The sequence below is a fragment of the Sapajus apella genome, unplaced genomic scaffold (genome assembly GCF_009761245.1).
Source record: "Sapajus apella isolate SASKATOON/1434 unplaced genomic scaffold, GSC_monkey_1.0 scaffold15, whole genome shotgun sequence".
In the NCBI taxonomy this organism is placed as follows: domain Eukaryota; kingdom Metazoa; phylum Chordata; class Mammalia; order Primates; family Cebidae; genus Sapajus; species Sapajus apella.
Window position 1 is genome coordinate 16,007,423 of NW_022436955.1, and position 14,611 is coordinate 16,022,033.

Here is a 14,611-nt window from a genome sequence, read left to right on the forward strand (position 1 = left end):
ATGTAGTTATATGTTAATAGTTTTGTTTTAGCTCTTAAGAATTAAAATATTCTTAAAGCTCTTAATAATTATATATAATAATTGTTAATAATTAACATATTAGGATAAGCATAAAAGAATATTTTAGGCTGGGCAAGGTGGCTCACATCTGTAATCCCAGCACTTTGGGAGGCCAAGGCGGTGGATCAAGAGGTCAAGAGATCAAGATGAGCCTGACCAACACGGTGAAACCCCAACTCTACTAAAAACACAAAAAAAATAGCTGGGTGTGGTGGCACACACATGTAATCCCAGCTACTCAGGAGGCTGAGGCAGGAGCTGAGCCCGAACCTGGGAGGTAGAGGTTGCAGTGAGCCAAGATCGTGCCACTGCACTCCAGCCTTGGAGACAGAGTGAGACTTCGTCTCAAAAAAAAAAAAAAAAAAAAAAAAAAAAGAATACTTTATAATGGAGATAGAACAGGCCTTTTAAAAAAGAGATATAAAAATTATTTTATATGAAAAAAACTTAAACTATAAAACAACACTAAAAGGTAAGCAATATTTGGGGGAAAATCTGCAACAGAGATTATTATACACTTGATCATGATGATGAGTGAGAAAACTGGTGCATTCTCAAACTCCTGCTGGAAATGTAAATTCGCAACACCTCTCAAGGTCACTCTTTTAAATTTCCAAGTTTAGGCAGGAGCAGTAGCTCATACCTGTAATCCTAACATTCCGGGAGGCAGAGACTTGAGCTCAGGAGTGAGACCAGCCTGGGCAACATGGTGAAACTACAACTGTACCAAAACTACAAATACTGGCCAAGTATGATGGTGCATGCCTATAGTACCAGCTAGCTGGAGGAGAAGGAGGCAAGAGGATTACTAGAGCCTGGGAAGTTGAGGCTATGGTGAGCTGTGACTGCATCACTGCACTCCAGCCTGGGCAACAAAAGCAAGACCCTGTCTCAAAAAAAAAAAAAAAAAATCTAAGTTTAAATGCCTATCCTGAAGAACAATTCACATTCACATGTATACCGAGGGGAACGTAGAATGATGACATCATCTAAATTCCAACAATTAGAAACTGATTAAATTAAGACACATCCATTTTATTCGGCACATGGCAGTAGTTTGTTTTGTTTTGGGTATTTTTTTTTTTTCATTTGTTTTTGAGAAAGAGTCTTTACTTTGTTGCCCAGGCTAGAGTGTGGTGGTACAATCTCGGCTCACTACAACCCTTTGCATCCCCGTTAAAGCAATTCTCTTGCTTCAGCCTTCAGAGTAGCTGGGATTACAGGTGTGTACCGCCACACCTGACTAATCTTTGTACAGCAATTTTTTTTTTTAAAGTAATGTAGCATTCTAAAACATTTTAGCACAAAGCAAGCACTCACATAATAATTGCTGAACAAATGAAATGGAGCTCTTAAGACTTTTTTAAAAAAAAAAAAAAAAAAAAAAAAAAAGATGAGGTTTCACCATGATGGCCAGGCTGGTCCTGAACTCCTGACCTCAGGTGATCCACCCACCTCAGCCTCCCAAAGTGCTAGAATTACAGGCGTGAGCCACCGTGCCCAGCAGATGTGTTGTTTTTATTGTTTTGTTTTTGAGATAGTCTCACTCTCACCCAGGCTGTAGTACAGTGATGCAATCACAGCTCACTGCAATCTCCACCTCCTGGGTTCAAGCTATTCTCCTGCCTCCCAAGTAACTTGGACTACAGGTGTGAACCACCATGCCTGGCTAATTTTTTGTATTTTCCGTAGAGACAAGGTTCGCCATGTTGGCCAGGTGGGTCTTGAACTCCGGGCCTCAAGTAATCCACCCACCTCAGCCTCCCAATGTATTTTTTTGTTTTTTAAATCAAACTGAAAAGTAACCTACATTATATAATACTACTTTATAGACGTATATAAATGCATAGACAAGGGGCCTACAAAAACAGGTATTAACATTTTAATGGTATTAACTCTAGAAAGTCAAGTTGAAGGGAAGCCTCAGTATTTTTTCTTATATACTCCAAATTAATATTTACAAAAATGTATTTACATATATTTGAGAAAGACTATTTCTATTAATACATAACCACCCTTGCCATTATGAAGTATAGTAGTATCCCCTTATCCAAGGGGGAATATGTTCCAAGACTCTAGTGGATGCCTGAAATTGCAGATCACACCGAATCCTATACATAGTACCATGTTTTTCTATCTGACATCCTAGGGTGCTAAGTGACTAATGGGCAGGTAGCATACATAACGGGGATACACTGGAAAAAGAAGTAATTCACATCCCAGGTGGGATGAACAGGATGGCACAAGATTTCATCACACTACTAAGAATGACACACATTTTAAAATTTATCAACTGTTTCCTTTTTTTTTTTTTTTTTTTTTTGGGGACGGAGTTTCGCTCTTGTTACCCAGGCTGGAGTGCAATGGCGCAATCTTGGCTCACCCCAACCTCCGCCACCTGGGTTCAGGCCATTCTCCTGCCTCAGCCTCCTGAGTAGCTGGGATTACAGGCACGATGCCCAGCTGATTTTTTGTATTTTTAGTAGAGACGGGGTTTCACCATATTGACCAGGATGGTCTCGATCTCTTGACCTCGTGATCCACCCGCCTCGGCCTCCCAAAGTGCTGGGATTACAGGCTTGAGCCACCGCGCCCGGCCTCAACTGTTTATTTCTGCAATTTTCCATTTAATATTGTCAGACCACACTTGACCAAAGTAGCCAAAGCCGCAGAGAGTGAAAACATGGATAAGGGAGGACTGCTGTACCTCAAGGCCTTTATTATATAATCATGATAACAAATCAACTCCCACACAACTTATTTATCAGCTGCATGTAGCAGCTATTTGAGAACTCTGAAAAATAACAGCAGATAGACGAAGAAGACTAAAATTTGAAGTACCAATAAACTGGCAGCAAGTTTATCATTTTCACTCTGATGTTCCCTGGCCTGGATGCACAGCAGCCTGAAACCCAGAAATGAGCATCAGCAGACAGAAAGAGCGTCAAGAACTCTCAGGTCCTGGGCTTGAGGAACTAGAAAAGGGACCACTGGTATAGACAGAGAGCGGGTGAAACACCCACTGAGAAAATCTCGACTCACACGTCAACTAACACCAATGTTGGAATTAAAAGTGACAAAGACTTTAAAGCAGCTACTATAAAAATACTGGCTGGGCATGATGGCTCACACCTGTAATCCCAACACTGTGGGAGGCCAAGGCAGGTGGATCACCTGAGGTCAAGTGTTCAAGACCAACCTGGTCATAATGGTGAAATCCCTCCTCTACTAAAAATATAAAAATTAGCCAAGTGTGGTGGTGCATGCCTACAGTCCCAGCTACTGAGGGGGCTTAGGCAGGAGAATCGATTGAACTGGGCAGGCAGAAGTTGCAGTGAGCTGAGATCACGCCACTGCACTAGAGCCTGGGCAACAGGGCCAGACTCTTGTCTTAAAAAAAAAAAAAAATCCTCAAGGACATAGAAATAGAAATTCCATTTGACCCAGCAATCCCATTACTGGGTATATATCCAAAGGATTACAAATCGTTCTACTATAAGGACACGTGCACACGAATGTTCATTGCAGCACTGTTTACAATAGCAAAGACCTGGAACCAACCCAAATGCCCATCGACGATAGACTGGATACGGAAAATGTGGCACATATACACCATGGAATATTATGCAGCCATCAAAAACGATGAGTTTGGGTCCTTTGTAGGGACATGGATGAACCTGGAAACCATCATTCTCAGCAAACTGACAGAAGAGCAGAAGATCAAACACCGCATGTTCTCACTCATAGGCGGGTGTTGAACAATAAGAACACATGGACACAGGGAGGGGAGCACTACACACTGGGGTCAGTTGGGGGGAAATAGGCGAGGGACGGTGGGGGGTGGGAAGCTGGGGAGAGATAGCAAGGGGAGAAATGCCAGATGTTGGTGATGGGGAGGAAGGCAGCAAATCACACTGCCACGTGTGTTCCTATGCAACAATTTTGCATGTTCTTCACATGTACCCCAAAACCTAAAATGCAATAAAACAAATAAATGGGGAAAAAAAAAATTTATATATATATATATGCTGCAACAACTAAGGCAAATTTCTTTTGAATGTAAAGATAAAAAAGTAAAGACATAAAGAGGAAACAAATCTTAAACTATTGCTATTTGGGAGGCTGAGGCAGGACTGCTGGAGCCTAGTTTAGTTGACTAGCCTGAGCAATATGGTAAGATTTTGTCTCGAAATAGAAAAACAAACAAACAAACAAAAAAACAGCCGGGTGTGGTGGTGCACACCTGTAATCCCAGCACTTTGGGAGGCCGAGGCGGGTGGATCACGAGGTCAGAAGTTCAAGACCAGCCTGGCCAACATGGTGAAACCCTGTCTTTAAAAAAACAAACAAAAAAATTGAAAACAGTGAACAAAGACTTACAGATCTGTAAGACAACAGCAAGAAGTCTTAATGTCTTAATGACAGTTGGGTCATTAAATCCCTTAAGAATAGGAGAAATAATTTTTTTTTTTGGAACAGAGTCTCGCTCTGTCACACAGGCTGGAGTGTAGTGGCAAGATCTTGGCTCACTACAACTTCCGCCTCCTGGATTCATGCAATTCTCCTGCCTCAGCCTCCTGAGTGCCTGGGACTACAGGCATGCACCACCACACCCAGCTAATTTTTGTATTTTTAGTAGAGACAGGGTTTCACCATGTTGGTTGCACTGGTCTCGAACTCCTGACCTTGTGATCCACCTGCCTCGGCCTCCCGAAGTGCTAGGATTACAGGCGTGAGCCAACACATCTGGCTGACAATTTTTTAAAATAACGAAAGCAGCCAGGGAAAAACAATGCATTACCTACAAGGGACATATTAGATGACTGTAGATTTCACTTCAGAAACCAGGGAGACTAAAAGGAAGTGAAACAACATTTTTAAAGTGCTGAAAGAAAAGAACTGTCAGCTTAAAGTTATATATCTAGGGCCAGGTACAGTAGATCACGCCTGTAATTCCAGCACTTTGGGAGGCTGAAGTGGGCGGATCACGAGGTCAGGAGATGGAGATCGACCTGGCCAACACAGTGAAGCCCCATCTCTAACTAAAAATTTAAAAATTAGCTGGGCGTGATGGCGTATGCCTGTAATCCCAGCTACTTGGGAGGCTGAGGCAGGAGAATCACTTGAACTAGGGAATAGAAGGTTGCAGTGAGCCGAGATCGCGCCACTGCACTCCAGCCTAGTGACAGAGCGAGATTGTCTCAATAAAACAAAAACAAACAAACAAAATATATATCCAATGAAAATATCCCTCAGAAATCAAAGTCTTCTCAGATGAGGAAAAACTAGTAAGTGAATTTGTCACCAGTACACCTGCTCTAAAAGAATGGCTGGCTGGGCACAGTGGCTCACACCTGGTTATCCCAGCATTTTGGGATGCCAAGGCAGGTGGATCACCTGAGGTCAGAAGTTCAAAACCAGCCTGGCCAACATGATGAAACCCTGTCTCTACACAAAAAAAAAAATTAACTGGGCAAGGTGGTGGGCACGTGTAATCCCAACTACTTGGGAGGTTGAAGCAGGAGAATCACCTGAAAGGAAAGTGGATGTTGCAGTGACCCGAGATCACGCCACTGCATTCCAGCCTGGGCAACAAGAGGAAAACTTCATTTCAAAAAAAAAAAAAAAAAAAAAAAAAAATTGCAAAGGAGGTTTTAAAGCAGGCTGGGTGTGGTGGTTCACGCCTGTCATCCCAGCACTTTGGGAGGCCAAGGCAGGTGAATCACAAGGTCAGGAGTTCGAGACCAGGCTGGCCAACATAGTGAAACCCCGTCTCTTCTAAAAATACAAAAATTACCCGGGTATGGTGGCACACACCTGTAATCCCAGCTATTTGGGAGGCTGAAGCGAGAGGATCACTTGAACCCAGGAAGCAGAGGTTGCAGTGAGCCAAGACCTTGCCATTACACTCCAGCCTCGGTGGCAGAGTAATACTCCATCTCCCCTGCCTCCAAAAAAAAAACTATCCAAAAAAAAAAAACAAACAAACAGATTTTAAACTGGAATTTAAAATGTGTTCAAGGAGCCCAAAAAGCAGTAAAACAGAAACAAAAATGACAGAAAAGAACAAATAATAAAATGCAGACCTAAACTCAAACACTCAAAAATTACATAATTAAATGAAAATGGTATAAGCACGGCCGCTCACACCTGTAATCCCAGCACTTTGGGAGCCTGAGGCAGGTAGATCACAAGGTCGGGAGATTGAGACCATCCTGGCCAACATGGTGAAACCCCATCTACTACAAATACAAAAATTAGCTAGGCATGGTAGCATGCACCTGTAGTCCCAGCTACTCAGGAGACTGAGGCAGGAGAACTGCTGCAACCCAGGAAGTGGAGGCTGCAGTAAGCCAAGACTACACCACTACACTCCAACCTGGGTGACAGAGCAAGCCTCTGTCTCAAAAAGAAAAGAAAAGAAAGAAATTAGGATATTGTGTTATATGTACACAACAAGCACCATATAAACATTTGTTAAACAAATTCCAGTCAACGTACCCATATCTTAAAAAGTCTTAGCTCTTCATCTAAAGATTAGCTAGCCTTTTTTGTGTGTGTTTTATGTTAAAAAAAAAAAAAAGTTTAAGGTATGCTTTGTATCTTTCCCCCACCTTTAACAATTTTGATTAATCTGTTTCAATCTCACTGCAGGATTGCAACTGTTTCTTAGTTTTCTTTTTTTTTGAAACAGAGTTTCACTTTTGTTAACCAGGCTGGAGTGCAATGGCCCATCTGGACTCACCACAACCTCCACCTCCCTGGTTCAAGTGATTCTCCTGCCTCAGCCTTCCCAAATAGCTAGGATTACAGGCATGCGCCACCATATCTGGCTAATCTTTGTATTTTTAGTAGAGACAGGGTTTTTCCATGTTGGTCAGGCTGGTCTCAAACTCCCAACCTCAGGTGATCCTCCCGCCTCAGCCTCCCAAAGTGCTGGAATTACAGGCATGAGCCACCTTACCCAGCCTTTCAACTTTTTCTTACATGTCACTGTCACTCCCATGTTGCCCAGCACAGTGTGTTGTACAAAGCTATTACTCATGTGTTATGTTAATTAGTAGAAATTTTAATTAAAAGTTACAAGGCTTTTAAAAAAATTCTACAAATTTACATAATCTTGTTTTAGATTTAAGGAAAGAAAACAATTTGCTAAACTATTTTGTCAAGTACTGAGGATTTCAACTCCTCTTCAACAGATTCTTATTTTACAAAGAAACTAATCATTAAAGACAATGATAGTAAACCACAAAAGTAATAACTAAAAGGCCGGGCGCGGTGGCTCACACCTGTAATCCCAGCACTTTGGGAGGCCGAGGTAGGTGGATCATAAGGTCAAGAGATCGAGACCATTCTGGTCAACATGGTGAAACCCCATCTCTACTAAAAATACAAAAAATTAGCTGGGCGTGGTGGTGCGTGCCTATAATCCCAGCTACTCAGGAGGCTGAGGCAGGAGAATTGCCTGAACCCAGGAGGTGGAGGTTGCGGTGAGCCGAGATCGCGCCATTGCACTTCAGCCTGGGTAACAAAAGGGAAAACTTGTTTCAAAAAAAAAAAAAAAAAAAAGTAATAACTAAAAGATTTAGTTATTACTTTTGTGGTTTACTGTCATTGTCTTTAATGATTAGTTTCTTTGTAAAATAAGAATATGATTACCAGTACATTAAATAAATTAGACTAAAAATGAATTTAAAACAAAAGACTAACTTAATTACTATCTCAAAATTTGAACCTGTTTCCAAAGCTAAACATAATATAAACTTTGTTATCTTGTATGATTAGGAACATTAATTTTGGAGACAATAACCTAAAAGCTAGGCCGGGCGCGGTGGCTCACGCCTGTAATCCCAGCACTTTGGGAGGCCAAGGCGGGCGGATCACGAGGTCAAGAGATCGAGACCATCCTGGTCAACATGGTGAAACCCCGTCTCTACTAAAAATACAAAAAATCAGCTGGGCATGGTGCCGCGTGCCTGTAATCCCAGCTACTCGGGAGGCTGAGGCAGGAGAATGGCCTGAACCCAGGAGGCGGAGGTTGCGGTGAGCCGAGATCGCGCCATTGCACTCCAGCCTGGGTAACAAGAGCGAAACTCCGTCTCAAAAAAAAAAAATAAATAACCTAAAAGCTAATAAAATACTGTAGTCAACAGTTACTGTTTACATATATATTAACAAACATGAACAAATTTTCATACATATGTGATCATATACACATCACATATTAACACTGTCCAGTAAGTAATCTAAAATTATTTTTGTGATTCATAGGTTACTCTAAAACCACTCTGTGCTTCAACATCTTTACTGTCAATTCACTCACTCACCAAATATTTGTTGAGTGCTATTCTACTAAGCCACTGTCCACAAAAGACATTTAAATGAGAGCTTCCCTAGCTTTCAAGGGGCTCACAATCAAATGGGTATAGCTGACATAAAAACAATGATAAGACAAGTAAACAGTTATAAACCCTAAAAAAGGGTTATGAACTAGTGACCACAATACTAGTTCTTGGTATTCTATTCTGTTTATATACATAAATATTAGTGTAACACCATTATTTTTATTAGCATCACACATGAATCAGCAGCCTCATGTGCCATTCTTGCACCTTCCAATCCTTCACTTTACTCCAATTCTTAACACTGGTACAGCAAACCCATCCAGTCTCTCTTTTATCACTCAGCTAGCTGAGACTTTGGGAGCTAGACAGCCTCCTCATCTTAAACAAGCAAAGTAAAACTGTGGAAGGAGTCCTTCCTCTTAGGATATTTGGGGGAGTAAATGAGTCAGAGTTGCTGCCCAAAAGAGTAAAGCTGCCCAGGGGTAGTGACCCTGAAAGCCTATTCAAAGTAGCAGTAGTTAAAAGCAGCCAAAAAAAAAAAAAAAAAAAAAAAAAGACTTTAGTGTTTGTAGCTCTAAAAGTACCAAGTGAGGAGGAGAGACAGCAGAGTCAAGAGTGGCTACAGACACTGCAATATGTACAAAAACTTTTGGTTTTGAAATGTATTATTTTGTTCTTTTTTTTTTTTTTGAGACAGAGTTTCACTCTCCTTGCCCAGGCTGGAATGCAATGGTGCAATCTAGACTCACTGCAACCTCCAACTCCCAGGTTCAAGTGATTCTCCTGCCTCAGTCTCCCATGTAGCTGGGATTACAGGTATCTGCCACCATGCCCAGCTAATTTCTTCTAGTAGAGATGGAGTTTCACCATGTTGGCCAGGCTGGTCTCTAACTCCTGACACCTCAGATGATCCACTGGCCTCGGCCTCCTAGAGTACCGGGATTACAGGACACTGCGCCCAGCATCTGATCTCTTTTTCTTAGAAAACAAGTGATACAAACAGATTTGGGTATGACCACTGTATTGCAGTAATGACGTGACATTAGAGTAGAAAGAGACACAATGGGGTGTCAGTACACATTTCCAAGATAATATAGCCCAAATCCTTTTATCTTTTGTAAAATTGTTATTAATAAAGATGGGGCCTTGCTATGTTGCCCAGGCTGGTCTCCAACTCTTGGGCTCCGCAATCCTCCCACCTCATCCACCCAGCGTGCTAGAATTACGGGCATGAGCCGCCATGCCTGGTGCTCAATTCTTTCAGAAGCATTTCATGTACAAGTGGTACAAAGTTTACTGTGTATTTTCCCACTATAATCAAATCTTCACTGGCAAAACTAATTAAGACTGAAAATTTAATTTAAAAAGAAGACTGGGACGAGCGCTGTGGCTCACGCCTGTGATCCCAGTACTTTGGGAGGCAGAAGCAGGTGGATCACAAGGTAAGTTCAAGACCAGCCTGACCAATATGGTGCCCATCTCTACTAAAAATACAACAGGCCGGGCATAGTGGCGCGCACCTGTAGTCCAAACTACTCAGGAGGCTGAGGCAGGAGAATCGCTTGAACCCAGGAGGCAGAGGCTACAGTGAGCCGAGATTATGCCACTACATTCCAGCCTAGGCAACAGAGCAAGACTCTGTCTCCAAAAAAAAAAAAAAGGAAGACTGTAAGACCAACAGCATCATGTGTTATTCACAAGAAAATAAGGCTTCAGAATTCAGAGACTATCAAAATTTTCTTGAAGGAGCTATAAATACTGAAATGCACAGGCATTATTAAAGTATCTGTATCTTGTTTCTCAATACAATTGATATAAAAACATTATAGAAAATTCGCTGGGTCTTTTACCAAGAGTGTTATTTTTTTCTCTTGAGATGGAGTCTCACTCTGTTGCCAAGGCTGGAGTGCCATAGCAAGATCTCAGCTCACTGCAATCTCTGCCTCCCAAGTTCAAGCGATTCTCCTGCCGTAGCCTCCTGAGTACCTGGGATTACAGGCGCCCATCACCATGCTTAGCTAATATTTTGTCTTTGTAGAGATGGGGTTTTGCCATGTTGAATGCCTGACCTCATGATCTGCCCACCTCAGCCTCCCAAAATGCTGGGGTTACAGGCGTGAGCCACCGTGCCCGGCCTGCTTCTTTGTTTTTTTAAGACAGAGTCTCACTGTGTCGCCCAGACTAGAGTGCAGTGGCGCAATCTCAGCTCACTGCAGACTCTGCCCCCTGAGTTCAAGTGATTCTCTTGCCTCAGCCTCTCAAGTAGCTAGAATTACAGGTGCCTGCCACCATGCCCAACTAATTTTTTTTGTTTTATTAGAGATGGGGTTTCACCATGTTGGCCAGGCTGGTCTCAAACTCCTGACCTCACATGATCCACCCATCTCAGCCTCTCAAATTGCTGGATTACAGGCATGAGCCACAGTGCCCATGCCCCAAAGTGTTTTTCTTTCTTTCTTTTTTTGAGATGGAGACTAGCTCTGTCGTCCAGGCTGGAATGCAGTGGCATGATCTTGACTCACTGCAACCTCTGGCTCCAAGGTTCAAGCGATACTCCTGCCTCGGCCTCCCAAGTAGCTGGGGTTACACGTGCGGGACACCACACCTGGCTAATTTTTTTGTATTTTTAGTACAGGTGGGATTTCACCATACTGGCCAGAGGGAGAATGAAATATTATTTGGACAAAATAATTACACTATTTAAAAAATAAATTATACGAAACTGGATGACTTTAAAATGTAACACTGGCCAGGCGCAGTGGCTCACGTCTGTAACCCCAGCACTTTGGGAGGCCGAGGCGGGTGGATCACGAGGTCAAGAGATCGAGACCATTCTGGTCAACATGGTGAAACCCCATCTCTACTAAAACTACAAAAAAAAAATTAGCTGGGCATGGTGGCACGTGCTTGTAATCCCAGCTACTCAGGAGGCTGAGGCAGGAGAATTGCCTGAACCCAGGAGGTGGAGGTTGCGGTGAGCCGAGATCGCGCCATTGCACTCCAGCCTGGGTAACAAGAGCAAAACTCTGTCTCAAAAAAAAAAAAAAAAAAAAAATGTAACACTAACACTGGGGATTCAAAATACTTCTAATCCCAGCACTTTGGAAGGATCACTTGAGCCCAGGAGTTCAAGACCAGCCTGGGCAACGTGAAGAAACTCCATCTCTCCCCTCCATACCCTTACCCCACTAAACCCCACAAAAAAAAAAAAAAAGCGCCAGGCGTGGGCCTGTAGTTTCAGCTACTCCTGAGGTGCGGGAAGGCAAGGCTGCAGGGAGAAGTAATTGCACCACTATACTCCAGCCTGGGAAAGAGAACCACCCCCTCCACCGCCTTTTTTTTTTTTTAGACAGGGTCTCTCACGGTCCTTCAGACAGGAGGGCAGTGGCTCAATTACCAACTCAGCCTCGACCTCCCAGGCTTAAACAATCCTCCTACCTCAGTCTCCCGGACTACAGATGCGCGCCTCCACACCTGTCTAATTTTTTAATTTTTGTAGAGAGCGAGGGCAGGGTTTTGCTATGTTGCCCAGGCTGGTCTCCAACTCCTGGGCTTAAGTGATCCTTCCACCTAGCTCTCCCAAAGTGCTGGAATTACAGGGGTGAGCCACCACATCTGGCCACTTTTATCATCTAATGACTATTACCAAGTCCCATCCCAGAAGTTCTGAGGAAGCTAAAAAAAAAAAAAAAAGCAAAATTTCCCACGAAATATCGGCTTGTAGGTACAAAAGCCAAAAGGATTCTACTTGGAAAGGAGAAGGAAATATATATACATATATTTCAACTATTAGTTTATTAACTTAGAAAACTACAGACATGGGAGAGGTATACATAAAACAAGGTTAGGCATTAAGTGATTGTGTTTGAAACTGGATGAGAGGATTCATCATACTCCTGTCAGCTTGACATTTTCCATAATAAAAAATAAAAAGTTAAAACATTACGCATGGTTTTAAAATACAAGTTTCCCCTAAAGATCTGTTTCCGACCAGATTTTAAGTTTACTACTACAGAGTGAAGCTGCTATGTCTTTCGTAATTAACCTACAGTTCCTGGGTCCTGACCCTCCTCAAAGTTTATGCTGGTGAATTCCAAGTGCTCACCCCCAGCACCCCGGAGGAGAAGCGCCGAGATAACAAAGAGGAGAGGCGCAAGGATCCTCCTAAGACCTCTCACCACACACGCAGGGATGCGAGAATGCGAGCAGAGGCCGCTGCTTGCTTCAGCGAAAGAAAGCGTGATTTTCTCCGACCAAGGTGGACCCAAGTCGGCCCCTCAGCCCAGGAACAAGCCCAGGAGGCTATCCCACCCGGCGGAAGTGGACCGGGCTCAGGGACAACCGTCTCTCGCGGCACTGGAGGGCCCGACCTTCCCGAAGTCTCTCCGGGCCTGAAGAGACGGGGTACGGGTGTCGCCGAGAAGACCTCGCCGAGGCCGCGGCGTTTCCGCCCCAGGGAAAGCACGCCTCGGGGCAAGAAGACTATGGGAAAGTTAAGCGGCTCGGAGTATCAAGGACCAGCGGCCCCTGAGCTGCTCGCGACCCTGCGACGCCCCCCACCCCGGCCCGGGCAACCTCCCCAGCCGCGGGCCCTCGACAACCTGACCTCAGGTCTGACCCCCATTTCCATGATCCTTCCCTTTCTCCTTAGCTGCCCCCCTCCGAAGTCGTTTGAAGCCCAGGACCTAGCGCTAGCTAGAACCGCTAAACCGGAGCGCAAAAGAGACAGGAAGACGGAGACCTCTGACGCCGAGGATGCCACACTCACCTGACCGAATCCAGGAGTGAACACTGCAGACTCCGACTTCAGAATCAGGGTTCAGCATCCAAAATGGCGCCTCCCGAGGCCTCAGCACAGCAACCACAGGCGGAGGGATCCACGGGATCTGAGCTAGCCACGCCCTCCTTTCGAGGGATTGGCTGCGCGATCGCCGCTGCTGGGACCCACACGCTGACTCGGGGCTCCCTCCCTCGGTTTCCTTTGGAGCCGGCGCGGCCGGGGACTACTTCCCGCGGCGGAGGCACGGGAGGCGGCGGGAGACGGTCACGCCAACTGAGTCAGCTGCTGTGGGCGCGCACGGAATTTTGTTCTGGGCGGGGTGAGGCCAGAAATGGATGCTGGTTCTTGGACTCTGCGCCCATGGCCTTACCGCGCCCAGTGCCCTGGCCCCGGATTCTTCCATAGCCGACTCCCAGTACTGCTTCTCTGACGCCAGGAGTTGCTTCTTGAGATTTGCTGCTGTCCCTCGCTGGACTTTCCCCTTGGGTGGAGCGGCCAAGCGGGTTTCGAAGCCTGTTCTCTGACTTTTCACCTAGCGTCTTCGTGTCGCTCTACGGACTCGTGTTCCCCTGCCCCCCTTTTAAGCCGACCCGTTGCCCTTTCAACCAGAATTGCTGCGGCCTGTGTGGTGTAATTCCGTAGTGTGACCTCAGCACCACATTCTCTGGCGAGTTCCCTAATTTATCTCGGTATTCAGAGGAAACTTTTTCCTTGGTTAGTTACTTTTGTTTTTAACTTGAAAACCATTCTCTGCTTAGCCTTGGAAGGGGCCTTTCCAGCACTTTGGGAGGCCAAGGCGGGAGGATCGCTTGAGTCCAGGAATTGGGGACCACCCTGGGCGACGTAGGGAGACCCTATGCTACAAAAAAAGGTAAAAATTAGGCGAGCAGGCCAGGCGCGGTGGCTTACGCCCGTAATCCCAACACTTTGGGAGGCTACGGCGGGTGGATCACCTGAGATCAGCAGTACGAAACCAGCCTGGCCAACGTGGTGAAACCCAGTTTCTAAAATTATAACAAATTAGCCAGGCGTGGTGGCGCATGCTTATCATCGCAGCTACTCGGGAGGCTGAGGCAGAATTGCTTGAACCTGGGAGGCAGAGATTGCAGTGAGCTGAGATCGCCCCATTGCACTCTAGCCTAGGCAACAAGAGTGAAACTTCGTCTCAAAAAAAAAGAAAAATTAGGTGAGCGGCAGTGCGCATGTGTGGTCCCAATTACTCAGGAGGCTGAGGCAGGAAAATCGCTTAAGCCCAGGTGGTTGAGGCTGCCGTAAAAGGTAATCACGCCACAGCACTCCAGCCTGGGCCACAGAAAAAAGTGAAAGGGCTGGGTGCGCTGGCTCACACCTGTTATCCCAGCACTTTGGGAGGCTGACGCGGGCGGATCACCTGAGGTTGGGAGTTCAAGACCAGCCTGATCAACAT

At 44.9% G+C, this 14,611-nt stretch overlaps 1 protein-coding gene across 3 annotated transcripts in view; it reads right to left on the bottom strand.

The window, feature by feature from the left end:
* IST1 (IST1 factor associated with ESCRT-III) overlaps nucleotides 1–13,300 on the bottom strand; it is a 34,538-nt gene extending 21,238 nt beyond the window's left edge. For 2 of the 3 annotated variants that reach the window (XM_032284376.1, XM_032284374.1), the window contains exon 1: nucleotides 13,174–13,300. The gene's annotated coding sequence lies outside the window, so the exon portion shown is untranslated. The remainder of the gene's footprint in view (nucleotides 1–13,173) is intronic. The other variant, XM_032284379.1, reaches the window with a different exon arrangement.
* Between the last annotated feature and the right edge of the window lie 1,311 nt (nucleotides 13,301–14,611).